This window comes from Amphiura filiformis, chromosome 19 (assembly GCF_039555335.1).
Source record: "Amphiura filiformis chromosome 19, Afil_fr2py, whole genome shotgun sequence".
NCBI classification, from domain to species: domain Eukaryota; kingdom Metazoa; phylum Echinodermata; class Ophiuroidea; order Amphilepidida; family Amphiuridae; genus Amphiura; species Amphiura filiformis.
Genome location: NC_092646.1, coordinates 58,506,676 through 58,519,649, shown reverse-complemented (window position 1 = coordinate 58,519,649; position 12,974 = coordinate 58,506,676).

Genomic DNA, 12,974 nt, shown 5'->3' with positions numbered 1-12,974 from the left:
CCAAAAATAAACATGTTTGTTTCCTGTAGCAGGTCATAAAAGTCAAATCTAAATGCGTTTTTTTTTATAATCCATGTCTTCAAATGAAAAAAACCAAAACCCTTTTTTGCTGCAAATTGGAATGGCAATTTACAGTGGGTCTCTCCGACACAAAACAAAATCACATTTCATATTCAAGAATATTTATGATCCCCTTTCAACCTGCAGATTAAAAAAGTATTAAAAAATGTGTGATGTTTTCTCCAGTAGTTTTTCACTAAACTCGTTTGTTGTGTAAATGTTTACTTTAGTAGTGTTTTGTATTATTTTTTGTGATTTTTTCCGTTTTTTTCTTTCCTTCAAAAGTGAAAAAATATATCTAAATGCGCAAAAAAGCCGTCAAAAAGAAATGCGCGCGCTACAGGAAACAAACTTTTTTTTTTGGCCTTAGTGTGGATTTTTTTCAGCTGTGTGTAAATTAAAAACAGTCATTTAAAAAAAAGTCATTCAAACAAATCTACTAAATATGTTTGCAAAAATTGTTCAGATTTGTTTAGATTTGTCAAGTTTCTGTGATTTTTTACAATCGTTTAGCATTTTCCAGAAATATATAAATAAAAAATCTTTCTGGTAACATTAGCAGGTAATAGGTATGTATATTGATTATCAATATCAGACTATTGTTTTATTGCTATCTGTTTTGACAGCACTCAGGCGAGTTTACAAATGAAACGAGGCATAGTGTGAATGCTGTGGATAAAATAACATATTATTAATACTTTGTTGGTTTTGAAATTGTATATGTGAGCTTAAATGCCATGTATATGTGACCTGATGCAGTCCACTCAGGTTAAAGTCATATTTTTTCCAAATTGAGTTATTATCAGGTTAATATAAAGTTTTAAAAAAATCCCTTTCTATCAGTTTATAGCTGATTTGGTTGTGAAGTTACACATTTTTGTAGTCATGTTAATCAACAAAAAGATGTTTTATCTCTCAAAAATGGGTTGCGAAAGTACACACTTAATTTGTATATTTTTTGACCAATAAATTCTACATGTTGACCTTTTTTTTCAGTCCTCCCTTGAGTGTTTGTCAAGATGAAGACTACTCACTGTAATGAGTGTTGACACTAAAATACTCCATCCATAGTATAGACAGTCTGTATACATTGGAGTCAGTCTGAGATAGTCAGTAGATACCGGGGGTCACTCCCATTGTGGCCTGTACACCATCCGCGATAATCAACTTTTGAAAAGCACCCTAAACAAGGATTTAACCCTTGGCTAAAACAATACCCTAAACAGGGATTTTATTCCTTGCATCTAATTTCATACCCTAAATTTCATTTCCGCGTATTAGCAATTGCAATTTTGCTACCCTTTTTCCAATATTTCACGTTTTTGACACCCTAAACGCGTTACGCGCGTATCGTGCTTATCCACGAAAAACTACCCTTTTTACGCGTTTTCATTATCGCGGATGGTGTACAGGCCACAATGGGAGTGACCCTCCCGGGGTAGATACACATATCAGGGTGTCTGCAAACTGCAGTACTATCATATTTGAGGTCGCAGGGTGCGATTTAAAATTGCTAGTAATCAAACACTGGTAGCGTTTTCACAATCACTACCAGCGTGACCCATCGTCCAGTCATGGCTAGTGATATAGTGACAACTGAAAGTTGCCTTCAAGTCAACTGCTTGTGATTTGACACTTGGGCATGCTAGTGACTAATCCATCAGGTATCAGCAATAACACTTCTGATAAGCGACATAAGTTATAAGTATTGATATTATTGATATATCTGGGGTATGTTTGACATCAGGATTTTTTAAAGTAATTTTCTTTATCAAATGCTTTAAAAGATGTCAAGGTTTCTCAGTGTCTTAAATTTTTGGTTATATATAGGTAGCAATTATGACGACCAAGTCCAAGTCTGCTAGGTAAGCATGATATGATATCAGACATGTATTAAAGTGTCTGTGAAGTGTAGTGATATCCCAGCTTGCTGATAGCTAATGAGACATATTCTCAACACAAGTCGTGTTCACATTTTGAGTTACACCAGGTGTAAACTTACGCTAACAGTGATAAAAATGCCACAAATATTTTCCCTATTCCTACCGCTTGTCCACACCTATAGCCTACTCCTAGCACTACGCCGATCAGTTCCACCAAGCATTCACTTAGTGGTTGGCGTAAACTTCGGCTACCACTTCTGGTATTTCTGTGACCTTTTCCAACTGCGGGATATGTAATTTCTTTGTTCCGTAATTTCTTAGTTCCAACCAAAAAAAAGGGTAACCATTTACCGGGTGCCAGATGTAGCAGCGTTCACATTGCAACTTACACCTGGCGGAGATTACACCCAGCTCGCTAATCCTGTAAACCTGGCGGAATTTATGCTGACCATCATTCACACTGCCACTACTCCTGGTAGTGCCTACCGCTACTCCTAGGCTCCTAGCAACTTGCGCCAACCCGGGGTACTCAATTGAAAAATTTTGAAAAAGGACCCATTCATATACCAAAATAGGCTTTGAAAAAGGGGTCATTGATATACCGAAAGGCTGAAAATGCTACCCATATTTGCGGCACATCCCCGTATGGTCATTTGTACTGAGTACCCCCCTGGGCGCCAACCAAGTTTCACCGGGCATATGTTCGACAATGTGAATACAGCTAATCACACTATCATGATACTTATCCGAGTAGTAGAGGAGATATTTTTAGTGCTGCACACGTGGCTGTGGGGTTTGATGGAGAAGAGAGGTTGTTGTCTTAATTTCATTCTTTTTATAGTCATAGTGAGGATGCAAATCAACCATGTATTTAAACAAACACACATTTTAATTACACAAACAGATTGACAGACACACATGGACAGACATTCATTGTAAAGTGAGAACTACCCACTCATTGAAATTCTAGTAATGTTAAAATGTAAGGTAATGACAGTCCTACAAAGGTCAATCCATACCTCCTGTGTATATTCTCATCTCTCTTGTAAATGTTTTTGACACTATTCGCAAAGGGTTAGAAAAGGTTGCCAGAAAATGTAGGGTTATAGAAAGAGTATAAAATGTTTTCATAACATTCAAAACATTTAAAAAAAAACTTTCTGCAAAATATTCCAACCTATATAAAAATGTTTGCAAAAAATAGTTTATAATAACATTGTGACATTTTAAAAATGTTGTTTTAATGTATTTTCATACAAAACATTTAAAAATGTTTTCATGACCTTTATATAACCCACCAACATTATTAAAGCATTTTAACCAAAACCAAAATATAACCTGTTTAATTTTTTTTAAACGTTTTTGTATTACTGGGTTGTCTATGTCTTTTAATTAGGTTTTCCTTCTTATATTTTCAGATGAGGAAAAGGTAAAACTGTCTTTTTTTCTGTGCAACTGAAAATAAACCAACTTTTTCCTCATCTTATAATTTGGGTTTAAACCCTTGTTTCCTTCTTATATTTTCAGATGAGGAAAAAGTCAAACTTTCTTTTCTGTGCAACTGAAAAAATTATTCAAACATCTGAATTGAAAATATAAGTAGACAAATTTAGTGACTAGTGAAGCCATTTGGGCAACTAACACTAAACTGAAGCAAAGATAAAAATATATAGATATACAAAAACATAAACATTAGCATGAATACAACCAGTCTGCACTGACATGATACACAGTAAACCCACAGATTTATGAGATATATTTTCAAACAGACCCCTGGATTACCATTGCCATGAGCATAAACACTTTAGTATTATCATTGGGACATTCCACTTGCTATCTATACACCCTATGGAAAGCATTACCATAATCTCTCACACAGGGAGTGTAGATTTCAAATGGAGTCACCCATTCAGGTAACCCCATTTGAAATTAACACTCCCTGTGTAGAAGATTAGGGCCATGTTTTCCACAGAGGTTGTAGGGATTTCAAATGGAGTCATCCATTCAGGTAACCCCATTTGAAATTCACACTCCCTGTGTAGAAGATTAGGGCCATGTTTTCCATAGGGTGTATGGATTCCAACTAGAATAGCCCATTTATGGTTTTCCTCCTATCTACGAACCTAAAGTAATATGTATGTCCAAGTGAAACAAGGCCTCATCTGCAAAGGCTTCCAGATGTTATATACACCAGGCACTAAGGCTGGCATTTTCGGGCGGGCTAGTGGGTACCCGCCTGAGATTACATTACCCGGGTAGGAAATACCCTCCCCAGGTGCCCGAAATTTAAAAAAAAAAAAAAAAAAAAAAATTTTAAAGGACCTAGACCTAAATGCTAGGATCATTCATGGTTGACCTAAAAAAAAAAAAAAAAAAAAATTCAAGATGTTTTGTATTTTTAATATGAAAATTGATAATTTGTATTCATGTCATAGTCTATTAATGATTTCAAATGCATTGAATTTTTATTTTTTTTGCACTTTTCGGTACCCGGTTACCCGCCCGAAAAATGCGCCGGTTACCCGGGTACAAAATTACCCGAAAATGCCAGGCCTACCAGGCACAAAAAGAAACTCGTCAGTTATGTTCAACCTGGCTGTTCAATAACTTGATAATTTTGGATTATTCTGAAATAAACATTTTGTTAATTGGACTTTCGTGAAAAACGAACAAGAATTGACCAAGATATTCGCTTCCAAAGCCTCAAACCCCAAAGTCAAAAGTTGCATTTCAACGATTTTCAATGGGAACGCATTGTTGTATTGCACACAAGCACCACGGGCGAATCAATAAAGCACACAGTGTAACAGGCACGATTGAATCGTTAAAATTGCAACTTTTCATTTTGGGGTTTGAGAGTTTGGAGGCGCATATCTTGGTCAATTCTTGCTCAATGTTCATGAACAGGGTGTCAAATGAGAAAGAAAAGTCCAACTAACAAAATGTATATTTCAGAATAATCCAAAATTATCAAGTTATTGAACAGGAAGGATGAATATAACTGACAAGTTTCTTTTTGTGCCTGGTGTAGTTTAGATAACTTATAGAATGCAGAAATTGTCAAATGTCTATAGCGCAGCTATCGGAGATAGGACTTTCTTGTATCAATCCTTCAAGTGAAAGAATGTACCATGTATCATTTTCATGTTGAACTTCATTTGCAGTAATGTTGTGTAACATTCAAGCATTCCATTGCCATTGGTAATGATAGATTCATGTGTATTTACTCTAGTTTGAATCCTTCATGTCTACCAACTATGTTTATTCTGTAATGCTTTATAGTGACACCTGAAAAACATAGCATTCCCAAAAGTGCTGGACTCTACAGAAAATGTGCACACATGACTTCTGCTGCGGACCAACTTCCCATTTCCAAGGCGTCTGTGTCTCCATGTCTTACCACCCAATTGTGACAGAATTGTGCGCCGAATGTTAAAAAATATGTGTCACAAACAGATTTCTGACAACTGCATGGATCTGGATCAGTCCACACAGATTCTGGGGAAAAGGTCTGACACAAACTTAACACATAATTTTCTCAAAACATTGACAACTGAGGATGTATGTCTATTTACTCCTTGGTATTTACTCCAAGCTTGATCAAGCAAAATGGACTAGATGTTGACAATATTTCAGCTAAAGGCTTTAGCTTAAAAACAGGCATCTGCTCTAAAACTACCTTTTTGTCCATCGGCTCAATATACAACAGAGGGTGATGTCTCCACTTTTTAAAATATTCCCAAAGGTCATGGTCTATATAATGTGTGCCAAGTTTCATGCTTGTATGTAAAAACCCACAATTTATTCACATTTATCTGCCTAGCTAAGGCCCTTCACAATTAATTCTTAGTTTCCTGTTTCAAGTTTGAAAATAAAGGACGAGGTGACTTTTAATTATTAATTATTAATTATCTATTAATTATTAATTATCTATTACTTTCTTTATTTTGAAAATGTGGTCGTGACTATCATCAACAGTCCATTTGGTCATTTTGACTAAGACTACGGATTTAATTATTTTACCTTTATAATTGATTTTTTACATTAATATTTGTAGGGGACCCTACAATGTTCTTGTTTTATATTCATAATCAAAGTTGAGATGATCAAAAACAGATATTAGCAAATAAAAGTAATTAAAAAGTCAATTAAAAGATGAAAATACCTAAATAAAAATAAAATAATTAAATATTTTTCCATTATTGATTTTGGACGCGCGAGGGAAACAGGAAACTAAGGATCAATTGTAATTGGCCTAATAGGTACATTGCTTTTGAAAACAGCCACCAATCACCCCTACCAAAATGAGGGATCAGATTCCATCACAAATTTCAAAAGCAATATTTTGCATGTTTTAAAATGTTGATGTCTCTGCTATCATGGGAAGTATGAAGCTACAACTGACACATATTATAAATATATTGTCATAACAATCTTTCAGTAATGCTATAAGCACTGGCATCTATGCTGGATAAAGATGTATCAGTAGTGTGTTGGCTGCTGGAGATGTCAGGGATTTAATAGCTAATTTACTACCTCAGTACATCTGTAGTTATATTTATGGCTGCTATGGGTAGTTGACTTGGGCAATAAAATTGGTATCATTTTGTATGGAATGTTGTTTACATCTTCATTCAGGTTATCAATCCCCTATTGATATTCCTGCCTGTGTGGAGCTTACATCCTATGCGAAAAAGGCATGGTTGAACTATGGTTAACCATGGTCAACCATGGTTCAACCATGGGTTTTGACCATGGTCAAACCATGGTCAACCATGCTTTTGAAAAATGGCACCACGGCCAGAGACCATGGTCAACCATGGTTAACCTTTTGACCATGGTCTATCTAAAGTGACCATGGTCAACCATGGTTAAAACTGAGCATGTTTGACCATGTTTGAACCCTTGTCAACCATAGTTCAACAACCAGGGTTTTGACCATGGTCAACCATGTTTTTGACCATGGTCAACCATGTTTTTGAAAAATGGCACCACGGCCAGAGACCATGGTCAACCATGGTCTATCTAAAGTGATCATGGTCAACCATGGTCAAAAATTTGCATGTTTGACCATGGTTAAGAAACAATAGCAATCAAGGAAGAAACAATAGAAACGAGATCTGATTGCGTTCGCCTGCGACCGCGAGGATGCACAGCCAGCAGTGACAAATGAGTTATGACCCCGAATCTGTGAGAACCGGAAGTGATCCCTTAATTACCTTTGACCCCGCAAAAATATTACAAAGTGCTTAGGATGTCATAAGGAATATTCCTGGTGAATTTCAGCTTAATCGGAACTTATACATGGATTTTGATTTTTTTTTAAAATTTATGATTGACCTTTTGACCCCCTTAATGACCTTTGATCTCAATGAGAAAAAAACCACATGTACACCGACAAAATGCATTGTTCCAATTTCAATTAAAAAATTCTTCTTTGTTTATTTGTGGAGATAAAAATTCTTAAAGTTTTTTGTCTAAAAACAGGAAGTGACCCCTTAATGACCTTTGATCCCAAAATAAAAATACCATGCATACATCAGGTAACACTAATTTATGTATGATGATTATATTACTCTGGTCTGTTTACATTTTGAGATAAAATTTTTTTAAACTTTTTTGATAATTTTGGTTTTTGACCGGAAGTAACCCCTTAATGACCTTTGACCCCAAAAATGTAGGCATATAAAAGACCCCAGCTAGTAGCAATGCATGTGTGCTAATGGCGACTCTCTGCTATGTAATTTGTAAAGACAGTGATTTTTTGAATATTTTTTACAAATTTTTCAGACTTTTACCGAAGTGACCCCTTAATGACCTTTGATCCCAATTCTGTGAGGAACTTTTAGACACTGGCTATAGGTGATGCATGTGTGTAAGTGACGCCACGGTGCTATGTAATATGTGGGAGGAGTAGCATTTTTAGTGAAAATCTAAGTTTTGGCCATTGACCGGAAGTGGATGAGATTTGACCGGAAGTTGATTATGTGACATCTGTGGCACCACCAAAAGGTCCTACTGACCAAGTTTGGTAAACATGCCTGAAAGCATGTAGCTACGATGGCTGATTATGATGTTGACAGAAGAAAGAAAAAGAAAGAAAGAAAGAAAGAAGAACGCGGTAAAAACAATGCACAGCGCCGATGGCGGCTGTGCAAGAAACAATAGCAATCAAGCTTAATAGAGGGCAGGGCCTGAAGAATGAGGGAAATTATGGGGTAAATATTTAACGGAATAAACTGCATAATCATATTATTTAGATTTATTCCGTTAAAAATCTTATTTTAACTTATCAAATTACTAGTTTTTATATTCTATGGTGTCAAATATTTATTCTAACGTTGTAAATACACATTAAATACGATTAATAACAACAGAGGGCGGTTTTTCTCATTCACTACCCAGAGCAGATGATGGTGGATGCGATAACGCTATTTTTGACGTCGCCATTGGATTAACACATAATCATGAAATCTTCACAAACAATTCTAAATTTGTTATGTGGTGTCAAAGCAAAATTATCTTACTCTAAAACCGTTGGGGTTCTGCAAAGTACCCCACTGCAAGTATGTTAATTGTCCATTTATAATCGCTAACCGTGTATTGTGAATGGGGCTGTCAGCCCTGTATCTTCGCCAGCCTCGTACGTCCGTGTTGCGTGTCCTATGCCGCCTGACCCAGAGTCAACCATGGTCAGGTGAGGTGATGACCATGGCTGACAATGCTCAGCCATGCTAAAGCATGGTCGACCATGGTATACTTAAAAGTGACCATGGTCAACCATGGTCAGGTGAGGTGATGACCATGGCTGACCATGCTCAGCCATGCTAAAGCATGGTTGACCATGGTATACTTGAAGTAACCATGGTCAACCATGGTCAGGTGAGGTGATGACCATGGCTGACCATGCTCACACATGCTAAAGCATGGTTGACCATGGTATACTTGAAGTGATGGTCATGGTCAAGTGAGGTGATGAACATGGCTGACCATGCTCACCCATGATAAAGCATGGTTGACCATGGTATACTTAAAAGTGACCATGGTCAACCATGGTCAAGTGAGGTGAAGACCATGGCTGACCATGCTCGGCCATGCTAAAGCATGGTCGACCATGGTATACCATGGTGACCATGGCAACCATGGTTGACCATGGTCAAGCCACCATGGCTGATCATCGCTGACCATAGTTAACCATGGTCAACCATGTTTTGACCATGGTTGACCATGCTAGCACGGTTGACATTTCGCCTAGGTTGGCTAGTGGCATGCACCAGTTGAAGAAATATTACCCATTTAGAGAAAATTGGGTTTTTTTTATGTCACTTTTTTTTCAGTTGGGTATACCTTATGTAATATAATTAACAAATGTTTATAGTAAATTTGCTTAATTTTCTTGTAAAATACAACAGTTACTGTTTATAGTGAATCAAATTTACAGCAAATAACATCAACCCCAGAAATTTTGCAAGATTCCGAGAAACCATTCTCACAGAGATTCTTCTATTTAAAACTGATTTGTGTGAATCTAAAGAGATTCTCATAGATTTTTTGAGCCTACACACTGAGTAAATGTGGAGAATCTAAAGATTCTTGTAATCCCTCAAATGTCAAAAGACTGCAGCCATATACTGAGATCATGGCTTTATCTAGTGTGGTATAGCTACCTACTTCTGGAACATATACGGTTTTGTATTTATAGTGCATTCCTCTTAAGGCAATATCTATCTGTTTAGAAGGATATTGACTTACGGTAAATTTGGTGTTTATTTATGAGGAGTTTGCAAACAACTTCTTACCACAAAAAGGATGTGTGGCAAGTTACTATACATCTGCTTGCATTATATAAACACAATATATTCATATGCAACCTGGATATGCAATGTATACCGTTTTGTAATTAAAAACATCATTTCACATAAACATATCTTCAAAAGCTAAATTTTTTTCATAAACTTGCTATCTTTAGTAGATAGCAAATACTTATACTATGTTGTAGGCACATTTCACCTAAACCTGCTATCTTCAGTTGGAAGCAAATACTAATACTATGTTATGTCTTGAGCTACATTTCACCTAAACCTATCTTCAGTAGAGAGCAAATACTAATACTATGTTATGTCTTGAGCTACATTTCACCTAAACCTATCTTCAGTAGAGAGCAAATACTAATACTATGTTATGTCTTGAGCTACATTTTACCTAAACCTATCTTTAGTAGATAGCAAATACTAATACTATGGTATGTCTATGGCTACATTTCACCTAAACCTATCTTTAGTAGATAGCAAATACTAATACTATGGTTTGTCTATGGCTACATTTTATCTAAACCTGCTATCTTCAGTAGATAGCAAATATAATATATGGTTTTATTTATTTATTTATTTTATTTATTACACTTTATCACTGGCACAGAATTACAAGAAATATATAATATTGCACATAAGTTACATCAAAAATTACACAATATTATGAAAGGAACATTTGTTTTAAAAGTCCAGTGAATGGCTGGAGCGAACAGGTGCCAGGCACCTCTAAGACCGCCCACCAAAACCAAAAAAGAAGGGAAGGGAAAAATAAATTAGAGGGGAAAATGCAGGTAAGTTACATTTGCCTGCAATTTGGACAATTACAAAAGAGGTCCAAGTGCAAACAGAAGTTGCATCAAAGGTGCGAGCAAATTTGGACTGGTAAAACTCCAAAACTTGGTGCTTAAATGAAGCAACATAATTTGTAGATCTGATAATACTAGGGAGCTGGTTCCAAATGGGCACCATACGCTGAAAAAAGCCCATCTTGTGGCACTCAGTTTTAGAAAGCTGATTTACCAGCAACAAAGGATCAGAGGAAAATCTGGTGGTGGGACGGTCTTTGTTAATACCATTAAAAACTACATAATCATCTAGATTGATGTCATATAATCCCAGATTGCACTTGAAAAATATATTGAGATCAACATATTCTCTTCTAAAACTTAATGGGAGAAGAGTTAGCTCTGTTAACCTTTCTTTGTACTCAGCCTCGGGATAATCTAAAATGAATTTAGTTGCCCTTCTCTGGACCCCCTCAACTTTCTGGATGTTGCGCTTTGAGGTACCACTCCAGAGGGACTGCAATATTCAAATCACTACTGAACCAAGGCTGAGTACAAAGTCCTGGATACATTACGAGGGGCATTGAAGCCAATGGTGCGTTTAATCATACCAAGTTTTTTGTTACACTTTTTAACAACCCTGTTAATGTGATCATCCCAAGTGAAAGACGAGGAAATATCAAGACCAAGATCTTTAATGGAACTAACACGGTCTAGAATGGCACCATTCATTTTATAATCATGACGAATTGCATTCCTACGTCTGGTGATTGATATGATCTGGCATTTAGAGGGATGAAAATGGAGATCCTAAGTTTTGCTCCAATTAAATAATGCATCAATATCACTTTGGAGCATGTGACAATCAGAGACATCAGAGATGTTTTTATAACATTTAGAGTCATCTGCAAACAAAGCTAAAGAAGAATTCTGGGCAACACTGGGCATGTCATTTATGTACAAAAGAAAAAGCATAGGCCCCAATATTGAACCTTGGGGTACACCTGAAACAACTGGAAGCCAGTCGGAATTTACCCCATCAATAACAACCCTCTGCCTCCTCCCTGTTAAATAAGCGCGCAAAACCAATTGAGGAGGTCAGAATGAAAGCCAAAAGATTGCAATTTGTGAAGCAACAAGCTATGACAAACACTGTCAAAAGCTTTCGAGAAATCAAGATAGATCATATCAACTTGCCCAGCGTTGTCCAGAGTAGAACTGACTTCATGAAAACGGATAAAAGCTGTGTCACAGTGGAGCGACCTTTGATAAAACCATGTTGCAGATGGTATAATTGGTCTTTAATTGCGGGGAACACTTGATCAAAAATAGCTCTCTCCATCACTTTTCCACATATACACAATAGTGACACAGGTCTATAATTTTCAGCACGTTGCCTGTCAGACTTTTTAAAAACAGGAACAACATTGGCTTTTAACCAGGTCTCAGGCATAATACCAGGACTCAAAGATAAGTTAAAAATGTGGCACAAAGGAAAAACAATTTCATGAGCGCATTCTTTCAAGACCCTGGGAGATATCCCATCAGGACCAATAGCTTTGGAAACATTTAAATTGCACAAGATCTTGAGGACATCACATTCGTTGATCTGAATATTACCCAGTGAAGGATGTTGAAACCCATGTATCTTTGGCAACTGTGTGTTGGAAGTTGGCTGAGTAAAACAGAATAAAAATAGTTGTTAAAAGAAAGCTTTTTCTCTAGCTGTTGTAGCTGTGATGTTATCCCAGCTGATAACTTTTGGAAGAGATTTGGATTTTGTTTTTGATCTAAAAAATGACCAGAATCTCTTGGTGTTATCAACAACACTTTCACCAAGACTATCAATATACTCATTAAACTTGGCAGAGAGCAAATTTTTCAAACGATTACGTAACTTCCGAAAATTGGCCCAGTGGCTAGAGAGATTTGATTTTTAGCACGCCTCCACACAGTTTCCTTTTTGTTTTGGAGATGCCTAACTTCTCGTCAATCACGCTGGGGCGAAGAGTCTTTGATCTTAATTTTGGTATGTAATCGTCTAAAACCTTGGTAAATATTTCTGAAAATAAATTCCATGATGAATTAACATCTATTGCACAATATACTTGACTAAAATCAGTGTTTTGCAGCTCACAACATATATCATTAAAATTAGCTGCTTTAAAATTGTATACAAATCGAGGTCTTTGTTTGAGACGCTCAACCCTTGTACTCACAGTAAATTGAAGCAGCTTGTGATCTGTTAAGAATGTTTCATGTGATATCCCAGCAAACACAAAAATGTTTTAAAAACGTTTTAAATAAGTTATACTTTGGCTTTTGGTTTAGGTAAAAACGTTTTAATAACATTAAAATGTCGGGTTATATAAAGATCATGATAACGTTTTAAAACGTTTTGTATGAAAACACACAACAATATTTTTAAATGTTTT